Source organism: Glycine max, chromosome 2 (assembly GCF_000004515.6).
Source record: "Glycine max cultivar Williams 82 chromosome 2, Glycine_max_v4.0, whole genome shotgun sequence".
In the NCBI taxonomy this organism is placed as follows: Eukaryota; Viridiplantae; Streptophyta; class Magnoliopsida; order Fabales; family Fabaceae; genus Glycine; species Glycine max.
Window position 1 is genome coordinate 39,006,723 of NC_016089.4, and position 21,556 is coordinate 39,028,278.

The following is a 21,556-nucleotide window of genomic DNA, read 5'->3' on the forward strand; positions in this document are numbered from 1 at the left end:
CCATAATCTTTGTTGGAGTTTAAGACCTTGTATCGATGGGTTTCAATATATCATGACTATAGTTCAGGTCGATGGAACATAGTAGTATGGTAAGTAGGGGGTCCCTCCTTGTGATAGTTGCACAAGATGGCAATAATAAAATCCTTTTGATAGACTTTGTTGTTGTTGAGAGTGAATCAACAAAAGCATGATTGTTCCTCTGAAATCTAAAAAGTCATGTCACCCCACACATGGTCTGTGCTTAATTTCAAACAGACAAGAGTCAATCAAAAGTGTCTACTCAAGACGTGATAGTAGGTGGACGACACAGAATTCTATGTATGTGTTTTGTATTCGACACATTGCACATAATTACATGAGGAGGTACAAGAACAACCCCATCATAAAATTAATTATCAATATGGATGAGTGCTAAACTTCTTTCTTTTCATATTAAATATTACTTTATTTTGTATTATTCACAATAATAAAATTATATGTTTATAACTACTCAACATATGTAAAGACGGAGGCTACATTCAATTATTACTACAACATGCTAAGGGAGGAAGCAAATGCTAACTGAGCAACTAATTGGCTCAACGAGATTCTGCGAGAAAAATGGACTCTCGCATAAGATGGTGGCCAATGATTAGGGCACATGATCATTAATCTTGTTGAGTTAGTTAATTTTGTACTTAAGAAATCTGTCAATAGGTGTGCTAGTAAAATCCACATATGTAAGGTGTAATGCATTGTTCAACAAAAGAGGGAGAGAAGCCGCAGTAATGCTTGCATATGGTCAAGTTTATACCAAAGTACTAAACAAGGCCATCAAAGATGCACTTAGAAAGGCAAACACTCATAATGTTCTTGAGTTATATCAACGCGACACACGGTTTTTGGCCCAAGAAACAATAAACCCGAGAGAGGATCAGCCAGCGGGAAGATTTCACGGTCAGGCTAGATGAAAGGTGGTATGACTGTGGCAAATTCTAGAAGTTTCACATGCCTTGTTCTCATGTTGTTGCTGCTTGTAAGCATGCTCATCATGAGTACAGAAACTATATACATCTCGTGTATACGTTGGAAAGTGTCTCCAATGTATACAGAGGATTGTTTTGAGAATTGCGCAACAAAGCCTATTGGCCTCCATATCACGAGCCAATGATCTCCCTCGACCTAGGCAAGAAAAGAAGTACTAAGGGTTGTCAAGTCTCTACTCATATCTACACTGAAATGGATATCTGAGAACCAAGTCAACCAAAGTGATGTTTCTTCTATTGCATCGCAGGTCATTCAAAGAAAAATTGCCCTAGCCGTGTATGCTTAAGCCAACAATGTTGAATGTATGCCATATTGTTTGTATTTATTAAAAAATTGTATTAATTCAAATTTTTATATTTTTTTTCTATTGTTGGTAATTTTTAAATATTTTGTATGTCATTAGTTACAAATGTTTCTTTTCTAATTTCAAATATGTGGGTGATACACATATACGATTAAAGGGAAACATATATACAACCACTTAATTTTTTTCATTTGTCCCATAACTGAAGCTATTATGGTAGATGCTGTCAGACTTTGCAGTAGTACTACATGTGAGAGATCTGCCATTGAAGCTTGGTTTGATGATGGAAACAGGGCTGACCCAGAAACAAAAGAGGTTGTTGAAGATACTGGCTTGACATAAAATGTTCGATTATGAGAGTCCATACAAGAGTGGAGAGAAGTAAATTACCGGTTTCAAATAAGGTCTATCGAAGAAAGCCTATTATCCAATTCAGACTTACTGTTGTGAGAATCACTTAACTAAATTTATGATCTAGTAAGAGACAATTCCATTAACAAGGATTGGATTTCTATAAGAGACCTTACCGACATTATTATCTCTATCCTTGGGGAATCTAATTGTAGTGATGTGAAGATGAAGATCTTGATCACTTTGAAGGATGCTACAGAGGGGCATGCAAGAAATAAGGTTCGTCAATAAATATGTTGCACTGAGGTGTAGGAACCATTCTCCTAACTTTGTTCACATGTTTTTCCTTGCTTCAATTATATCACCCACTGCCACCAAGGTTCTTATAATTTGTGGTTTAAAATGTGTGGGTGTGTTTCCTTGAATATGGTATTTGTTATATCTTCTTGGGCATAAGACTATAAAAGGAGTTAGGGGTTGGGGACGGTTTGATTACAGCACAGGGAGAGACTGATAAGGCTTAAATTGGATAGCAAATTTGATAGAAAATTTCTATTCCATTCTTATGCGATGAAGTAGAATATGTAATATGAATAACTTCAACCCAAAATTACTGTACATTTGGACCATTTGGTGCATGGAAGAGAGGAAAAGAATGTCATGCATGCATGATATGTTTCGTTCGATAAGAATGTTTCGTAATTTGTTAGATGTTTCTTAATTTGTGTGAAGGTATGAATATCAACTCTCACAACTGTATGCACAAATCCAGGTTCATGAATTGTTTTGATGAAAAAGAGTTTATTATTAAGAAAAGAGGGAAAGTTAAGTTAGCGGGAGTCTAATATTTTTTATTGTTTATCAAATCATAGTCATGCTAGTTCTCACTTAACTTGTAATTCTAATGCATGTCTTTTGGTTTTGCCTATGTAAAGGGAAAACATCGACAAAATCGTTAATATTATGCTACCTACAATGGTCTCTTGGAATTAAAAGAGTTGTTGCTAAAGGAAACATGTTTATTGAATTTGATCATTTCCCAGGTATTCACTGCAGAAATGGAAAGATGCTATAAATTCTTCCGTAGCATTTTGTTTGATTTTTTTTTTTGTAATTTCTTTTTTAAGTAAACTATGCAATCTTTAAACCCATTTCATATGTTGCTTAAGCTTTTATATATGCTTGGCACTCATGCTGAACAAATGTTATGTCTTGTTTTTTAATATGGGTTTTGTTAAATTGAAATCAAGGGAAGTCAACAGTTAATGCTTTTTTCTAGCTTGCATAAATGACAAATTTCGAAGACCTAAGTTTAGCTCTTCCATGTGTTGTGTTGATTGTAACTGAAGAATGCTAAGAACATTAAACATCTAATTGGGGATTAATTGTTTGTTTCAACCATGACGCGTGTTTGTTTAAACCTATTTGAATTTTTTTACCATTGCATTGTATTTAAACAACACAAGAGGCAAGTAGCTTTTGAAAAATGTTAGTTGAAACTTTTACAAACAACTTGGGGGCCTATATTTTCCTAACACAGAAGGCATATAAATACTTTTACCAAAATTACAATAAAACACTATTCATGTATTGATCTATAACTTCCATAAGAAATTTTTTAAAAGTGGATATAGTGCAGAGTTAATCCACATTCATCCCTTTCTGCATTGACTAATAACCATTGGTTATAGTCACGTTTGCTCTTTAGCTTAAGGTTTTTTATGATCTCTTATAGGAAAAAGCGGTTGATTCTCAAGGTTGGTATCACATTAATCACTGGCTTAGGGAGTGACTCTAGAATTTCAAAGGAAGCCATTGATTTGCAATATCCGTTAATTACTTCAACACCAATCTGGTTGAAATACAAGCTTATGCAAACAACTCTACGACCATCCCAGTGCAGTTTCTTACCTTCTTACTCTTCTAAAGGGTCCTATAGTTTGACAATGTAAAAAGTAGTTGCACGGTTAAAAAATAATCCAATTGAAAGTTCATACTTCTTAGTTGTGTTCATAAATATCCAGTCTTGAGTGTAATGTGCTAGCATGTGTTCTCTTCCTTTCCATTGGTTGTATTAAAGAGTAGGTTTCTTTCATAGTGAGACAAATATTGTTCAGTAATTTCTATTGTTATATAATTAGTTTCATTTATTTGAGGTAGTAGTGTATTTTAAGATCTTGTCCACAAATTGTTTTTCCATGTCTGTGTTCGTTCAAACTAACCAAATGGTACTATGATAAATTTTAAGTTTGTTTTCTAACTGTTTTGTCATGAATTGCTACAGGACTAGCTACTATCTAGGAACTGAGAGTATAATAAAAAAGAGTTAGTGATTTTCATTGGTAACCCAATTTTGCAATTTCGACACCCTAACCTAGTCTCTTTGGGGGATGATTCACTTTGCAAGGGAGTATTGATTAATGTAACCTGGTCTCTTTTTTGGCTAATGAGGGAAAATGCTGTGTAAAACAATACCAGCAAAAGCTCAACTAAATTTATAAAACTAAATTCCAATCCCATATTATGCAATAGTACTGCAACTAGTATATACATTAAAAACAAATATAGCATAAATGTTCACTATTGCACACCTTAGATATTTAGACCTTGTCCACTATATCTTATTAAGTAAATCATGTATAGGATAAATTGCTTGCACATCATGTTTCTCACTGAGCGTAGATTAGAAACAAACACACGAGAATCAATCATGTTCCATAAGATCAACGACAAATTTGTAGGTATGTTTGAACACATTATTTTGGTGAAATTTAAAAAGTATAAAGCAATATTAAAATCAACAAATACATTCAAAAACTACATGTGTGTGGCTTTTGGAGCATCATTGATGTGTATCCAAATCAAAATAGCCTTTACTTACTGATATCCAATTTCGAATTCAGATCATGTTAGAACAACAATCAAATCAAGCTAGTGTTAGCTCTAATGAACTAGTTAAAATTTTGCTCTTGTTTGAAAAAACAAAATATTGTCAACATTTTTATTTCTGACACAATAATGAATAAGCGTTTAGAAAACAGTAAGCAAGAACTCTTGTTTCTTCATTGATAACCTTTTACTCTAGTAGGTCTTGTAGACAATGAAAACATGGTAAAGAGAAAGTATTAATTTATTTTTTTTCCTTTTAAACTATACTATTATTTTTGCTTTTACATGAGTGTCATATACTTAGCATCCAATTTCTTCAAATTGGATTACTGAGTTGATAGTACTTTAAACATTCCATTATGGCTAAGTTGTCTGATATGAGCAGTGCAACATTTTCTTCAAACCGCATGCCATATGATTTTTATTTTCTTTTGCCAATCCATCTAATGTATTTGCATTACAAATTATACATACACCCTTATGTCTTTCTTGAACAGTTTCATAATTTGGTTTGTTATAGTAGCAATGAAGTTAGCACTCTCTTCTCTCCCTACCCTTGTTTGATTGAAGTGGTCTTGTGTTTGAATTTGAAATTCTAGCTATTTGACCTTTTCTTTGACTTAAACTTGAAATTAAAAATTATGAATCCAACATCTACTTGAACTCTTATCTTTATTTTTGCTAAATTGTGGTTTCTGTAACAATCAAATGCATTGCTATGAACTCGTCAACTAGCATTTAATTTCTTTTTATTTTTTATCAACAAACTAGCATGTGGTAGCCTAATATACAGTCCTAAAAATGATTAACGTATCAGGACTCATTATTTTCTAAAGTCAAACCTTTTTACAATTATCATCATAAAGAAAATGATCATAATTGTAAAAACCACAAACCTTGACTTCTAAATGCAACCTAAAAGTTACAATGATAGGAAACAAGCATATTGATCTTAGAAAGGATCCATCTAACAACCTCAACCATAATATATTAACAAAATAACAACCAAGCATGCAGCATAGCAATAAAGGCACAAGGTAGCCCTTTTTTTCCCTTTCATAAAAACATCCATCCTTAGACATAAAGTCAAAGATTTCCATTCTAATAATGTGATTTCTTGTTTTTTTTATTTAAATTTATTGGGCTAATCATGGTCAGATACAATGATTTTTAACTTATGATCTCACTGGCTCCCCACTCTCATCCTCGAAAACAAATATTGTACTGGAGACCTAAACTGATCATTAAATCAATCTTCCCTAAGAAAACACCGCACAACCTCATGGACTTATCATCTTCTAACTAATTGGCTCATCACGGGCATGAACAAACATCTCAAAGTGAAATACAACTTAATGCAGTATCATCCTACTTCCTACCCACCTCAATCGGTCATTACATAAAACAAACTTAAATCACAAACTGCTACAAGATAGGATATACATTGCTGCAAGCTAAAGCAGTTAGAATATAGTCTAAAAGCTTCTATGGCCACTAGGTGACTAAAATAATTAATAAAATAATTTCCTTATGCATGTCAACATACATGATTCATTTATTTTTAGTCTCGACAACTTGACGACGTTTATATGAATTATGAAGGCCATGTAACATGGAAATTCACAAAGCATGAGCAATGCATGAATTAGTAAAATAATTAATCCAACCTACAATTTTCTTTAATTCTGAACCCTAAATTGGGGGTGAGCTTCACTAAGGATGTCACGATGGTGGGGCGACACAGGAGACGACGGAGCAGCCTGGGGTTGACAGACTGGGCGATGATAAGATTCACGGGAGACTGCTAGGGCACAGAGACATTGTTCTCGGGTTAGTGAAGGATGTTGCGAGTGAATGAATGTATGCTGAAATCAATAACAAAACAAAGACGGGTTTTGGGAAAAAACCGTCTTTGTACAAAAGCAAAAATTTACAAGTTTGTCATCGCTTAAACATTTATGCACTATTCAAAGATGGTTATATACAAATGTCGTCGTTGTGTTCCTATTTATTACAAAAATGTTACCGCTAATCATTCTAAGGCGGTTCTTTAGTAGTGCTTTCAAACTTGTTCATTAGATTTACACCATGGAAATCAAGATAGCTTTGTTTCTTTTTCTTTAGGTCAGAATTTAGTGAGAACTTGGTTGAGTATAGAAGTCATTTAATTGAGTATTTGTCTGAGCTGATTCAGTGTTCAAAGGAATTTTTGAAAGTGGTATGTTATTTCTTAATCTTTATTCAAGAGATAACTGTTTCAATTGTTTTGAACTACTAGATGAATTCACATTTTTTTCCCCGTATCACATTTTTTCTTTTGAGACGTGCAAGAACAGCAGATTCCTTTAATTTATTTCGTTCTCCATATTTCTACATACAACCATACAAATACAAATCTACTGTGATTTTATATGATTAAAGAAATAATATGATATTTGGACAATATCGTCTTAAGTTAATTACCTTTGTGAGTTCAAAATGATATCCCCTGCATGATACCTGTATATTAAAAACTAAAGAGTGGGAAGGTAAGTGTTTATCCTGCAGTAAGAAATGAAGACAGATAACTAAATATTCACAAAATCTTGACATGAAATGATGTTTAATTCAACAAATCTATAAATAATTAGGACAAATTATTTTACAGCAAGCATTTGAGGTTGAAAATTCTATACTACCAAGTAGAATTACGATGTTATTTACTTAAAACCTTAGTTCAGTATGTTGGATACGAGGTTAAGGCAAGGAATAAGTCATGCTAATATATTTTCTTATTGAAGGTTCCACCTAACTCAACTACACACTAGGAGTTCAAGTTCTGAAATCTCTCGCATGTTCTTCAACCAATCAAAGTGGTATTGGATAGGTGTTGGGGCACTAATTGGATATACGATGATGGATAATATTGCTCACATCCTTACTCACACTTACTTGATCCATGAGTTTCTTCACCTTAAAAAATGTTTTGTAACCAAATGAGAGAGCCTACTATGTGTACTAATAATATCACAAAATGATAGGCAGTAATTATACAACATCAACCTGTTAAATTAGAGAAATCTCAAAGCAATTAGCAGGATGGTGGAAGCACTTTTGCTAGGTCTTCATCCAGATGGAAAGGAGAGGAATGGTTTTTTCCTTTCAACCACATTCCATCACCTTCGATGATGTAACATATTATGTACTGAAATCTTACAATATGAGGAAGTATGTGATGGGAAATTGAGATAACCTAGAGTAGGGGTGGGCCCATGGAATTGAGATAGACGTTCTCATTCGTTAGCCATCCCATTTCTAAGGAGATATGAAAGTTTTAACAAGCTAACTGATGCGTAGGTAAGAAAATGATCGTAGGTATGATCCTCTAGTAAGAAGGAAAAGTATCTATTACTCAAATTTTGTAGAGAAAAAACAACGTTTTAAAAACAGGACTAGTTATTGAATTGGTGAGAGAATTTATATTTAAGATTTTTTTATTTTTTATCAGAAATATTTATTGATTTAACCAAAGTTAAATGGCAAACAACTTGATGATAATTAAATGTATATCTTAATATTATAACAAATATTAAATAACAAACTAACATAAATTATAAATTATTTGTTTGATAAAATTTTAAATTACTAAAAATTATTATATATTTATTTATGATAAATAATTAATGATAATAGGCTAAATGATAATAGTTTATACGTAATTCTCACACACGGCTTTTTGTAACTTGACATTTAACCTTTATCTAATTACAAAGTATTTTTATTGAAATAAAAATCATAAAAGATAAAAAAAAAAAAAAACAAATCATTGAAACCAATTATTCAATATTAGTTCTTCATCTTTTTTCAATCAGTTTGATTGGGTTTTCTAGTAAGTTTTAGCAATATTTTAAGAGTTAATAGGCATGTATTGTTAGTTTAAATTTTTTTACACTATCAATTAATTAGATATAATTCTTTATATGGATTTTAAGATAATTATTATCATTTTTTTTAAAAGAAAGCAATTATTATTTATATTAAAAATTTTATCATACATACTACTCTGTGATTAAATGAAAATATACAAAGATGTATGCTAATTTCTCATTTTTTATTTAGTCCATTTTTGGGACTGAAACGAAACAAACACCTCATAATTCACTAGGCCAGGGGTCAAAGATTATTAGATATCAAAGTTGCAGGTTTATAGATGGAATTTCTTGAAGCCTAATATATATATATATATATATATATATATATATATATATATATATATATAGGGTCATGTTAGATAACTTTTTAAAATAAGTATTAATAAGAGAAAAAAAAAACAAGACAAATTAAACCAAATTTCTACCAAAATTTAATTTTTATGTTTCATTTATGAAGAATTTAAATGGAAAAACTTTTAATTTTTCTTTATTTTTTTTCTTTTCTTTTCTTTTTCTTTATAAATATTTGTTGAAAAGTATATTTAAGTATTAGATAACAGTATATATTTTTTATTCATAAAAATTTAAATAATTTTATATTTTATTCATGCAAAAATTTATTTATTTATATTAAATTTTAATTTTCTTTTGTCGGCCCTGAAATTGAATTCGGGGCTCCAGTGCTAGCCGCGTTGGTTAGCAAGAAGTACATAATTTTAGGTCATTCTAAAAAAATTTTAAATATGTTTTATAAAAAAGTTACTCCATTTAAAGTGATTATTAATAAGAGAGAGGACGTTGACGGCAATGAAATTATTGAACTTTGACCAATTAAAATCAGTGACGACAGACCGTTAGACTGCCGGTTTGATCCCCATTTCCTTTTTTTTTCTAGCTGTAGTTGCAAAAATAAAAGGAAATATTTTTTTTATAATGAATAAAAGGAAATATTGAGCCCGAAGTCCATTTCTTTTCTAATTCTTTTGGTAGTGATTTCTATTCTAATTCAATTTCAAAGCATGTATGAAACTATTCAACACCCAAAATTAGGTGACAGATAGAGTGAAGTATCTTAGAAAGTTACACTACCGGTGAGAAAGTCAAAATGACCAACCTGTAATAACAAACATATTACTTACCGAAAGAAAATAATAATAAAAACTTTAAACAATATCTTTTTATTTATAATATAGACTTGTTCATTAAAAATGAGATTTGTTTTTCAGGTATCAGGTTTATTCTCTGAAAAGGGAGACTTATTTAACCGTTTTTTTATCTCATTTGAATTTTTTTTCTGATAATAGAAAAATTCTTTTTTTTCTTCTAATTTCATCAGTTAATCCTTACTCTGCTGGTAATTTCTTTTCTTCATTCTAAATTGGAAGCAATTGAGATTCAAGAAATAATAACAACAAAAAATCAAACAACTCCATAAGATTAATCAACAAAACAACAACCTAACCAGAACCCAACAAATAAAATAATACAAAAGCAGAACAAATAAAAGAAAAGTCCATGCTGCGGTTGTTGAAGATTGGAGAGGAGTAAGCAATGGATTGTGCGAGGGCAACACTGAGCACTGTAGAGGTCATGAGCGTGGTGGTGGTTGCCGGTGAGGAGCGGAGGCACACAGGGAGGAGCGAATCTCAGATCTGAAAAAAAAAATGATGTTTATGTTACGCTCTTTTCTCCTTTTCGGGTGGTTTTCCAGGTCTGCATCGCCAATCTCCCTTCGCTTCCAGATCGATTTGCACCTACGATTCCTCCCTCAGTTTCCAGATCTGCACTACATGAACATACCATGGGCTTTGATGGCGCTGCATATCAAAGATGATTGATGTGTTGTGTTTCTTGGAGAACTTTCCAAATTGTGTTTCAATCTCACTTTTGTTGATTCTATTTCTTGTGACTTTGAAATAAATTATGCCTCTTGTAAAAATAGATTTTTGTTAAAAACAATTACTAACCAAATAACCCAGTTAATACTATCCTTTCTACTTTCTAGAAGAATTTATTGCAACCGTATCTTTAATTCAAAATCAAAGGAGAACTCAATTGTTTGAATCAAATTTAATAATAGAAAAAAAACACTAAAAGAAAAACTGATGAAAAAAATCACCCAACTTCTGCAAATTATTATCTTATTCATCATTAATTAAATATTATTTTAATCAACTATATTTTAACTTTTTTTTTTAATTCCCGGTAACCAACATGATATAGCAGGTAAAAAAATACTGCCTCACCAGTGGAGCCGTTTTGAGCTACTTCACACGATAGACACCACCAAGATTATATGCATGTTGTTGAAAGTTTACCGTAGGATTGAAAGTCGTGCATGAAGACAAATATGGTAAAAAATGAGAGAAATTTCTTAATACTAGTTGGAATTTTCTATTCCAATATCGTTAATATTATAATATAATTATATTAATTATTAGTGAGTTTTATTTTATGTGATCAAATTAATCGAGTTCGATAACTGGTTATCCGTTTCTCTATACATTCAATAACAAATCTTAAAAAGAGTACATAAATAAGAAATAATTTATGGATTTAGATACCATTACGTTTGTTTGATTAATCATCATGGATTCAGGTATTCCTAAAACTCTTCTTAATAATCTAATATAATGTGTTTTCGATGGTTATTGGTATTTTATAAGAATCCCCTCAAAGCTACCATCACTCTTATGTTATTAGGATTTAAAGTTATTTGATTTTAATTATACCTGAATTGTTTTAGTTATATGAACCCAATTTTTTTTTCCAAAACAACACATTAATTGTCGGTAAATTCAAATATTGCCATATTTGATATTTGATTTAAATTGTGTGTATTTTGTTTTTTTTGGCATCATTATTTGGTTTTGTGAACGACTTGTCTTCATGGCTACGATTCATATCGCTTCTGATATATATAATTGAGGAAGTTTTTTGCGCATGTAGTTTTTGTTTTTTTATTTATTTTTTGGTTAAAAAAAGCAAGAGTTATATAAGGGAGTACATAATGAAAAACTGAAAGCACTTAAGCTAGAGTTTCGTGAAGACCTGCTCGTGCATTTAGTTTTGATCTCACAATTTGGGCAATTCAATTCAAAGTGAGCTCTAACATTCATAAGGACAAATGATTCATTAATGAACTTATATCTCATTGTGTGCAAGAGGAATAGAGACGACAGAAAGACAAATATGAAAGTGTTCATTTAAGCTTGATCTCTCATAATAAAAAAAGAAAAAGAAAACTAAGGTGCTCTTAGCAAAAGAAACAAAATAAAGATGAAGAAATTACTCGCGGCATGGCGTGTAAAGAAAGACAAATCGCTTGCTCTTGTTTGATTTGAAGTTAATTTAGCAAATCCTTCACATTTATTTGCATATCTAGTGATTTTTTTAATTAAATTGATTGACACAATATATAGTCAAAGTAATTCTTATTGTGAAAATTGATTTGATTAAAATTATATAGATTTTTATATAAAATTATTTATGTGAATTGTGTTCGGCCCAAAGGAAGACGCAATTTGGCCAAATAATTTTTGTACCTGTGATGATAAATGTGTGACAATTATAAGGTGTTTTCATGTGAATAATAGTCGTCCAAAAAAAGGCTATTATTTGACATAATTAATCTATCGTCAATGTGCTTGACCCAAAGGAAAACACAATTTGGCAGAATAATTACATGCTTGCGATAGTAAATATGTGGCGATTATAAAGTTTGATTTTCCTTGTGAATAATGAAATATTTAAAGACAATCATTATTTGATCAGAGTAATCATCATATAAGTTTTTCATGTGAGTAATAGAGTGTTCAAAGACAACATTTGTTTGATATGACTTATCACTAATGTTTGATCAATGCGTTAAGAGTACCACTTGCAGTTAGTCTTTTTCAATCTAAAGATTGAGGATTCATGGTGCACTAGGTATCTTATTTGGGTCTTGAAATTTACCATAAAGATTATTTTTGCATTGTATGTTTATTTTCTCTTCTTTAATTGTTGTTGTTGCTACTACTACAGTTTAAAATACTCATATTATTTGAATCTCAAAGCTGCATGTTTAAAATTTAGAGTTTGAAAGGAGTTAGTTGAGAGTTGAGGATATTGCATAATTTTTTGTCTAGAGAAGAAACAAGAGAACAAGATAATGAATTTCCTTGTTGATTTTGTAGGATAAGGCATATAAAAAAAAAGGAAGTCTCATTTACACTATTTAGTATGTGAAAAAATGGTAAACTTCTCATTTTTGTTTGTTTTAAAGTTAATTTAGTTTTGTACCGAAAGATGTTAGTGAGTAGATGTTGGTTCTACTACTTACATAAGCATGTCTATACGATGCTATCTATGGAGTCATCTGCCAAGTGATCATGAAAGATTCATTTATGTAGGCGATGACATAACGTTGCAGTTGAAGCTATAAGAACTTTTATGTTCCTTTAAAAGACTCAATTTCATTTGAATTTGGTTGAGACATATATTGAGTTGTTTATTAAACCAAATTTTATTTCTAGTTTTGACAAATTAAGTTATTCTTGTTCAATTAGAAATAATAAAGTTAGTCTCTTTTGTGATTCAAAGGTTGCAAGTTATAAGTTCTTTTATGGATATTTGAGTGTTCTTATTGCAAATAATTTTGGGTGGTACAAAACTTAAAATTAAATGAGAATTTCATTACTTTATAACATAAACGCTTAAGTCATATCTCTTAATAGAGAATTTGGGTGCTTGAGTTATAGGAAATTTTGGATCCTTTATATTGGTTGGACCTTAGTTTATATTGAGTATATAAAGGGAAAATAAACAAACAAAAAGGAATTAAAGTGCTGAAAGAACTAAAGATGTCTTAGAACTAATACATACATATATTTGTGTTCTATTCCTTATGGATTCCTAGAATGAACAAATGTATTTTATTATGTTCATAGATGATTCCTCTTTATTTAAATTATGAGAAGTTTTGGCCTCTAAACATTTAGTCTTTCAAAGTTGAAGTTGAACTTCAACTTGGAAAAAGAAAAAAATAAATAAGGTTGTCAAATATGACCGTGGGAAATACTATGATAGATATGACATAAGATACAACATTTGAAGTCTCCTATGTGTTTTTCTTCAATAATTGTGAAATTGTTTTACAGCATGTAATGTTAGGCAAACTTAGTATGAACAAAGTTGCAGAATGATGAAACTAGACTTGTACAGATATGGTAAGAAGTTTAATTCTTCTCTACTAAAGTCTCTTTAGGGAAAAGACATTAAAGAATACTAATTAAAGTAGTCAATACCCTATAGGTGTGAGCCAAGGAAATCCTAACATTAAGCATTTGCACATTTAGGGATGTCCAACCGAAGCAATGTCTTATAGGCTGCATGAAGTTAAATTGGACTTAAAGATAATTAGTTACAATTTTTTTTTGTTACATTTAAAGCTTTCACATGTATAAGTTTTACAATCTCACTTTAAGATCATGTTTAAGACTGGAATGCAAGACTCCTTAAGGAAATTGAGTTTGGAAGGGAATGAAACATAAAGAGTTGTCTTTAAAGAATAACCTGTTATTGACAATAGATAAGTCTTTGTACTTAACATTGTTCAAGAAATGGATATGGTAATTAAATAATGATGTTACTCCTAATATTATTAAAAAGACAAGACAACACTAAGATTCCCTCTCAAGCACCACCTAAATTTCAAACTCAATAACTTCAAGAAATGTCATTAAGAAGATCCACTAAAGAAATAAAAAATGTAATTTGATATGATAATATCATATTCCTTTAAGAACATGAATATGACATTAGGTTGACTGAGAAGGTCTAATTGACTTTATTCAAGTCATGTTATGCTCTAACTCTCAAGTGGATTGATGTCATAAATGATGTAATAAAATCGATGGTTGAAAATGACATTTGGGATATCATTAAATTGCTTGAAAGTGTGAAACTTATAAGTTATAGATAAATATCTATAGTCAAAAGGGATTCAATGGGTAATATTGAAATATATAAAGTTTGTTTTGTCGCCAAAAGTTTTACAAGAAGGAAGACATTGATCACAAAAAGACTTTCTCTCTGATTTCTTAGAAAGACTTTCTTAGGACTATAATCACACTGTAGATCATTTTGATAATTTTTTGCATAGATGGATGTAAAGATTATGTTTCTAAATGGAAACATTAATAAAACAATTTATACAGTGCAATCAGAAAACCTTGTTTAAGATGATCTAAAGTCTATGGTATGCAAACTAAAGAAATCTATTTATGCTTTTAAATAAGTCTCTCATCTATGGTATTACAAAATTCATCAAGATTAATTCTTATGGTGTTGAGGTAAATTTGGTTGATGATTGCATATATTAAAAGTTCAATGGAAGTAAATTTATTATTTTTGTATTGTATGTTGATGACATCCTACTAGCATCATACGATTTATTGTTGCAAAACAGTTATATTGTAATTTATCATGTATTCTTAAGTTTATTTTTATTGTCCTGAAATGATTTTTAGTGAGAGTCCTAAGGTGATATATGAATAATCTTGGTATGCAACACTAGAAAGTAGTAAAGCGCATAATTGCTAATTGAAGAGAACAAGAAACTGCATATTTTGATATCGAAAGTCTATAAGTTTAGAAATCATTGGGTATTCTGACTTCGATTTTTTCGAAATATCTTAATAGTAATCACTCCACATAAGAATTCTCATTTGACCATATTGGTGTTCATAGCAAAAAATATTAACTAGCTAAATTATCGTAACTAATTTGCCTGTTGTAGCCAACATTAAGAAACAATGGGATGTTTATTAGGACAATGTGATGTTTTAATTATAATTCTTACCTTTTTAATTATATTAATTAGTCATTATTTCTGATTAATTACCATGAATATATATATTAAATAAGGTTTATAAAGTTTGAATCAGATCTTTTAAAAATAATCTCAAGGACTTATGTTTTCCATGCAAATCCCTTTGATAAATTTATTTCATCCCATCTATGTTTTTTTCAAACCCCTAATGATTTTGTTCTACTTAATGTTTTTGTTTCCCTTATCAATTGTCGATCCAAGACCTAAAAATAAAACCCCCAAATTAAACACTCATGTTATTTGTGCATATTCACGGTGGGGGTTGAACTGCTCACCCAACAATTAAGATGTGTGGATGTTGTTCATAAAATGTTTATTGGTGATGGACTTAATTTCTTGAAACACTATGTGGTGTCCTGGTGTGTAAGAATTGGTGAGGCAATGGATATTTTTTCTTGCACTTCTTTGCTTGCGATAATGCTATGGATTCAAAGGTGAGAATGATAAGCAATTCATGTTTATGTTGCTCTAAGGAGTTATGGCCTTCTTCATACTAAGGATAGAAAAACATAACAAATACATGTATGCCTTCCATTTTCATTTTTCTTTTCTGCGTATATTATTCAAAGGTTGGCATTGTTGTGCAGTGTAGTTCCTACAAATGAGATGAGACTCACTCTTGGACCAGTATATTTTGAAAATGTTGATCTGAGTATGCATCAAGTTTTGAGGTGCTGTATATATTTATTCTTTGATTTGGATATATTGGTTCCAAGATTTTTGGTATATAATTTTTTTTCACTATGTAATTAATTTGGTGATTAAAATATAATTTATTTTGCATTGCTTCCCAGGCAATAAGTTATTGGATATATGTTTGATTTGATATGGTATAAATTACTAGCCTCCTCTTTTGTACGCTTGTGTTGTGGTTGTTCTGTTTTATTTTTATTTTTATCACGTAACGGATAATTGGCGGAAATAAATCATGGCCTAAATCTTTATCAGTATCAAAGTTTAGATTCTTGATCACAAAAATAACATTTGATTCACTCTTTCAATTTTGCATTATAGCTTCTTCCTTTGTTTCCTTTTTTATGTAGAATTTAATAAAAATGTATACGTGTCCAATTTTAATAAAAAATATTGATAATCCTATTTGATAATTGTAAACAATAGAGGGAAATAACTCCCTATAAGATTTTGAATTAATTCTGTTATAACAAACTCTCTATATGCAAGAATTCAAATAATACAAAATCAATGAATGTTGAGATATCTCCTTACATGGTATCGGATTAAGCCAATCGATCTGAATCCATGGCTTCCGCTTTCACAATCTTTATTCCTCAAACCTTCTCTTTAGCAATTTCCAGCAAGCTCATGAAAGATAACTTCCTCGCCTGGATGCAACTTGCTAAATCAACAATTAAAGGATATCACTTGAAACAACATATCACTGGGGGTCACGCGATTCCCTCGAAGTTTCTCACCAAAGAAGATGAGGCGAAAGGTTTCGTCAATCTTGCATATGAAAATTTCAAACAGTAGGATAACCTTCTTAAATCTTGGCCTTTGGAATCGATGGACAATCAATTTTGCATTCGCGTTGTTGGTTGCATCTGGTTGCATGAAATTTGGGCCATTCTGAAAACCTATTTTTCTTCATAAAATGAAAGCGTGAATCAAGAAACTTCGCATTCAACTTCGGAACATCAAGAAACAGGGATCAATCAATGAATATTTGGTCCAAATCAAGCAAATTGTTGAAACCCTTGGCGCAATCTATTCTCCCTTGACAGATGAAGAACATATTGATGCAATCATTGATGGACTTCCTGATGAGTACGATGGGCTCATCACTTTGTGTCTCACTAGATCCGAACCTTTCACTGTTCCTCAAATTGAAGCCTCTCTCATGCACCAGGAAGAAAGATTGGAGCGTCACAAACAAAGGGACACCACCCCTATTCAAGCACATATTGTACATAGTCAAAATCAGTCACGAAGAGGGTTTCATAACACTCCTCGTGGCCGTGGTCCAGACAGATTAGGCAATCATGGTAGAGGACGCGATGGCTGACATAATTTTATTTCTTCCACACAAGGTCGTGGTCCAAAACTCCAATGTCAACTTTGTGGCTATGTTAGTCATTCTACGTTTCACTGCTGGTATCATTTTGATGAAAATCTCACTGAACCAACCTTATCTGCGACCCTAAGCTAGAATGATGACTCCAACAACCACTTTGTTCAGGCTATGCTTGCGGCTTCTACAAATCACATGGATGATTCTTGGTATCCGGACACCGGTGCTACCCACCACCTAACACATGATCTTGGCAATCTCATGATAAAAAATGAATACAATGGAGGTGATCATGTGCACGTGGGAGATGGTATTGGTCTAACCATTTCTCATGTTGGACATTCATCCTTTTACAATGGAGGTGATCATTTTACCCTACAAAATCTGTTATATGTCCCTGATATAACCAAAAATCTTATCAGTGTTTCCGAATTTGCAAAGGAAAATGGTGTTTTCTTTGAATTTCATTCTAACAAGTGTGTGGTTAAATATTAGGAAACTCAGCAGGTTCTTCTCAAAGGCCATCTTAAGGATAAACTTTATGTCTTTGAAGATCTGAAGCTTATTTCTCCAAGATCAAAATTTCCTATGTCTGCCTATAATTCTACTGTTCATGCTAATAATTTTGATACCTGGCATAGAAGGCAAGGTCATTGTTCAAATAAAATTGTCAAACATGTCTTGAATCTTTGTCGCATTCCATGTTCTGAGAAAAATAAATCTATTTGCCAAGCATGTTGTCTTGGCAAATCACACAAATTACTGTTTCCTGTTTCTGATTCTTTTTATCACTATCCCCTTGCTTTGATTTACACTGATATATGTGGTTCCTCTCCCACACCTTCAAAAGAAGGCTACAGATACTATATTCTGTTTATGGATGCTTATAGTAAATTCACTTGGCTTTATTTTTTACAAAACAGGTCAAAAGTTCCATCAATTTTCATTCAATTCAAAACAATGGTAGAGTTACAACTTAATACAAAGATCAAGGCTCTGCAAACTGATGGTGCCAAGGAGTACCTTGTGTTAACTAAGTACCTTGCAGATCATGGAATACAACACTGCATCTCTTGTCCTCATACACATGAGCAGAATGGTGCCCTGGAAAGGAAACATCGACATTTGACTGAAACAGGTCTCACCTTGCTAGCTGCTTCCTCCCTTCCTTCAAAATTCTGGGTAGAAGCATTTAGCACTGCCACCTTCATCATCAATCGCATACCCTCTTCGATGATTAAGTACAAGTCTTCCTTTGAGGTTCTTTTTCACAAAACCCCTGACTACTCCATTTTCAAACCGTTTGGGTGTCTTTGCGACCCCTATTTACGACCCTACACCAAAACCAAACTTGATTTTCGATCCACCCCTTGCATATTCCTTGGTTGCAACACCAAATACAAAGGCTATAAATGTATAACTAATTCTGGAAAAGAGTACACTGTCATCAATACTACCATTTGTCCAAATCAAACACCAACTGAACTCACAACTCCCTTAACTAATCCTATTCCTACTTCATCTCCTATTCATGACCCATTACCACCAAATATTAATCCTACAATTCATGACCCTGTCAACTCAGCCCCTAAACAACCTCCTCATCCTACTCCTACAACAATGTTCATCCCATGACTACTCGAGCTAAATCTGGTGTCTTTAAACTCAAAGCTTTATTGACAGAGATCACTCCCCGATGTACCAAGGATGCCATGCAAGATCCTCAATGGTTAGCTGCAATGAAGGAAGAAGACATGGCTCTCACATGGAATAAAACATAGGATCTCGTCCCTTTGCCTCCTCATAGGAAGGCTATTGGTTCTAAATGGATATATCGGCTGAACTACAATTTTGATGGCTCTGTAGCCAAACATAAAGCTAGATTGGTAGCTCAGGGGTATTCTCAACGATCGGGCCTTGATTATAATGAGACATTCAGTCCCGTTATCAAACCAGCAACCATTCGAACAGTCTTAAGCATTGTTGTCACCAGAAAATGGAATATATGATAGGTGGACATTAACAACGCTTTCCTAAATGGTTCCATTCAAGAGGAAGTATATATGTAGCAATCAAAGGGCTTCATTTATGCTAATCCTCATCTTGTCTGTAAATTGAAGAAATCTCTCTATGGGCTCAAGCAGGCACCAAGAGCTTGATTTTCCAAGCTTGCATCCAGTCTAATTTCCTTTGGTTTTAAGCCAGCTAGGTGTGATACATCTCTTTTTGTGCATGCTACACCCAAATTCATCACATACATTCTGGTATATGTTGATGATATCATAATAACAGGCAGCTCAAACTCTGCAATCCAATCTGTGATTTCCAAACTCCACTCTTTGTATCCTTTCAAAGACCTTGCTACCTTACGTTTTTTCTTAGGCATTGAAGCCAAACACACTACTACTGGTGCTCTTCTCCTCTCTCAATCCAAATACATAACTAATCTCTTATCCAAAGTCAACATGCATAATGCTAAACCCATAAAGACTCCTCTAGCCCCTGGTTCGAAACTGCAAATGGATGTTACTGATTCTTTTTCTGATCCAACTTTATACAAATCTGTGGTTGGAGCATTGCAGTATGCCACCATAACACGTCCAGACATAGCTTATGCATTCAATAAATTATGTCAGTTTATGCATAGCCCACTTGAAAGTCATTGGAAAGCCACAAAACGTGTTCTACGATATCTAAATGGTACTATTGATCATGGTTTAGTATTTTATCCTTCACAGAATCTTTTCATCACTGGCTATAGTGATTCTGATTAGGCTTGCGACTCCTCCAATATGAGGTCCACCTCAGGATTTTGTGTTTATCTGGGAAATAATCTTGTTTCTTGGCCTACGAAGAAGCAGCATTCAGTTTCTCGGTCTAGCACTCAAGCAGAATTCAGAAGTTTAGCAGCTCTAGTTGCCGAAATTAAATGGATAAAGTCCCTTCTTACTGAATTGCATGTCATCCAAACGAAGCCTCCTTTACTGTGGTGTGATAATCAAGGTGCAGTAATGATAACAACTAATCCAGTTTTGCATTCAAAATCAAACATTTTGAATTGGACCTTTGGTTTGTTCGTGAAAAGGCTGTGAATGGAGAAATAGTTGTCAAGCACATACCCTCACAATTCCAAGTTGCTGATCTTCTAACCAAGGATCCCTCAAGTAGTACTTTTCTAAGCCCTTGACCCAAACTGAATGTTCATCAATTACTCACAATCAGTTTGCTGGGGGATGTAAACGATTGAGGGAAATAACTTCCTATAGGATTTTGAATTAATTTTGTTATAACAAACTCCCTATTTATAGCTAGAGTAGTTACATCTAGATTATTATAAATAAGTCTCATCTTCACATCTCTGTATGCAAGAATTCAAATAATACAAAATCAATGAATGTTGAGATATCTCCTTACAATAATAAACTAATTAAATCAAATAAATAATAAAATGAATTTTTCAGTTATCAAACAATCAAACAAACTTTTAAGTTAGCAAAAAAAAATATTTCTAAATTAGTCTCAATTATCATAATAATTGTCTCTCTAAAAGAAATCATTTTGAGTGATTAAATCATATGGATTAATTGGATATTATATCTTCTTAATCCCTAAAACCTTGGGACCTAGGTTGTGACAATTTAATGTCTCAATATTTTCTCTAATACAACAACTATTTAAATCAATATTAACTTGTTTAAGGAACTAACTTTGGTGTGACACTTGGGTCGATTTTACTTATAGGATGCATGAAAACCAATTTACTTAATTGAAATATGATAAAATCAATCAAAAGTATATTTAGGTAAAAAAAAAATTGTATAAACCATATAATGAAAGAACAAAATTAATATTTGATCTTTACTTCAGTGTGACTTTAAAATAAATCATACCAATGTGTATTATATATATATATATATATATATATATATATATATATATATAATTCAATTATGAAATATTATGGGGATTGCATAATTACGTCAGTCAATAAAATTTGATTTTTTTTTTGCAATTTAAACCTAAAGACCTTATAATAAGTTTTATATTTTTATTTTTTTATTTTAGTTTTTAATTTAATGTTTTATTTAAAGACCACTTTATTCATAATATTTCTAATTTAATCCTTAATTTCTTAATTGTGAATGCTATCCTCCGTTAGTGTTTTTGGTTAA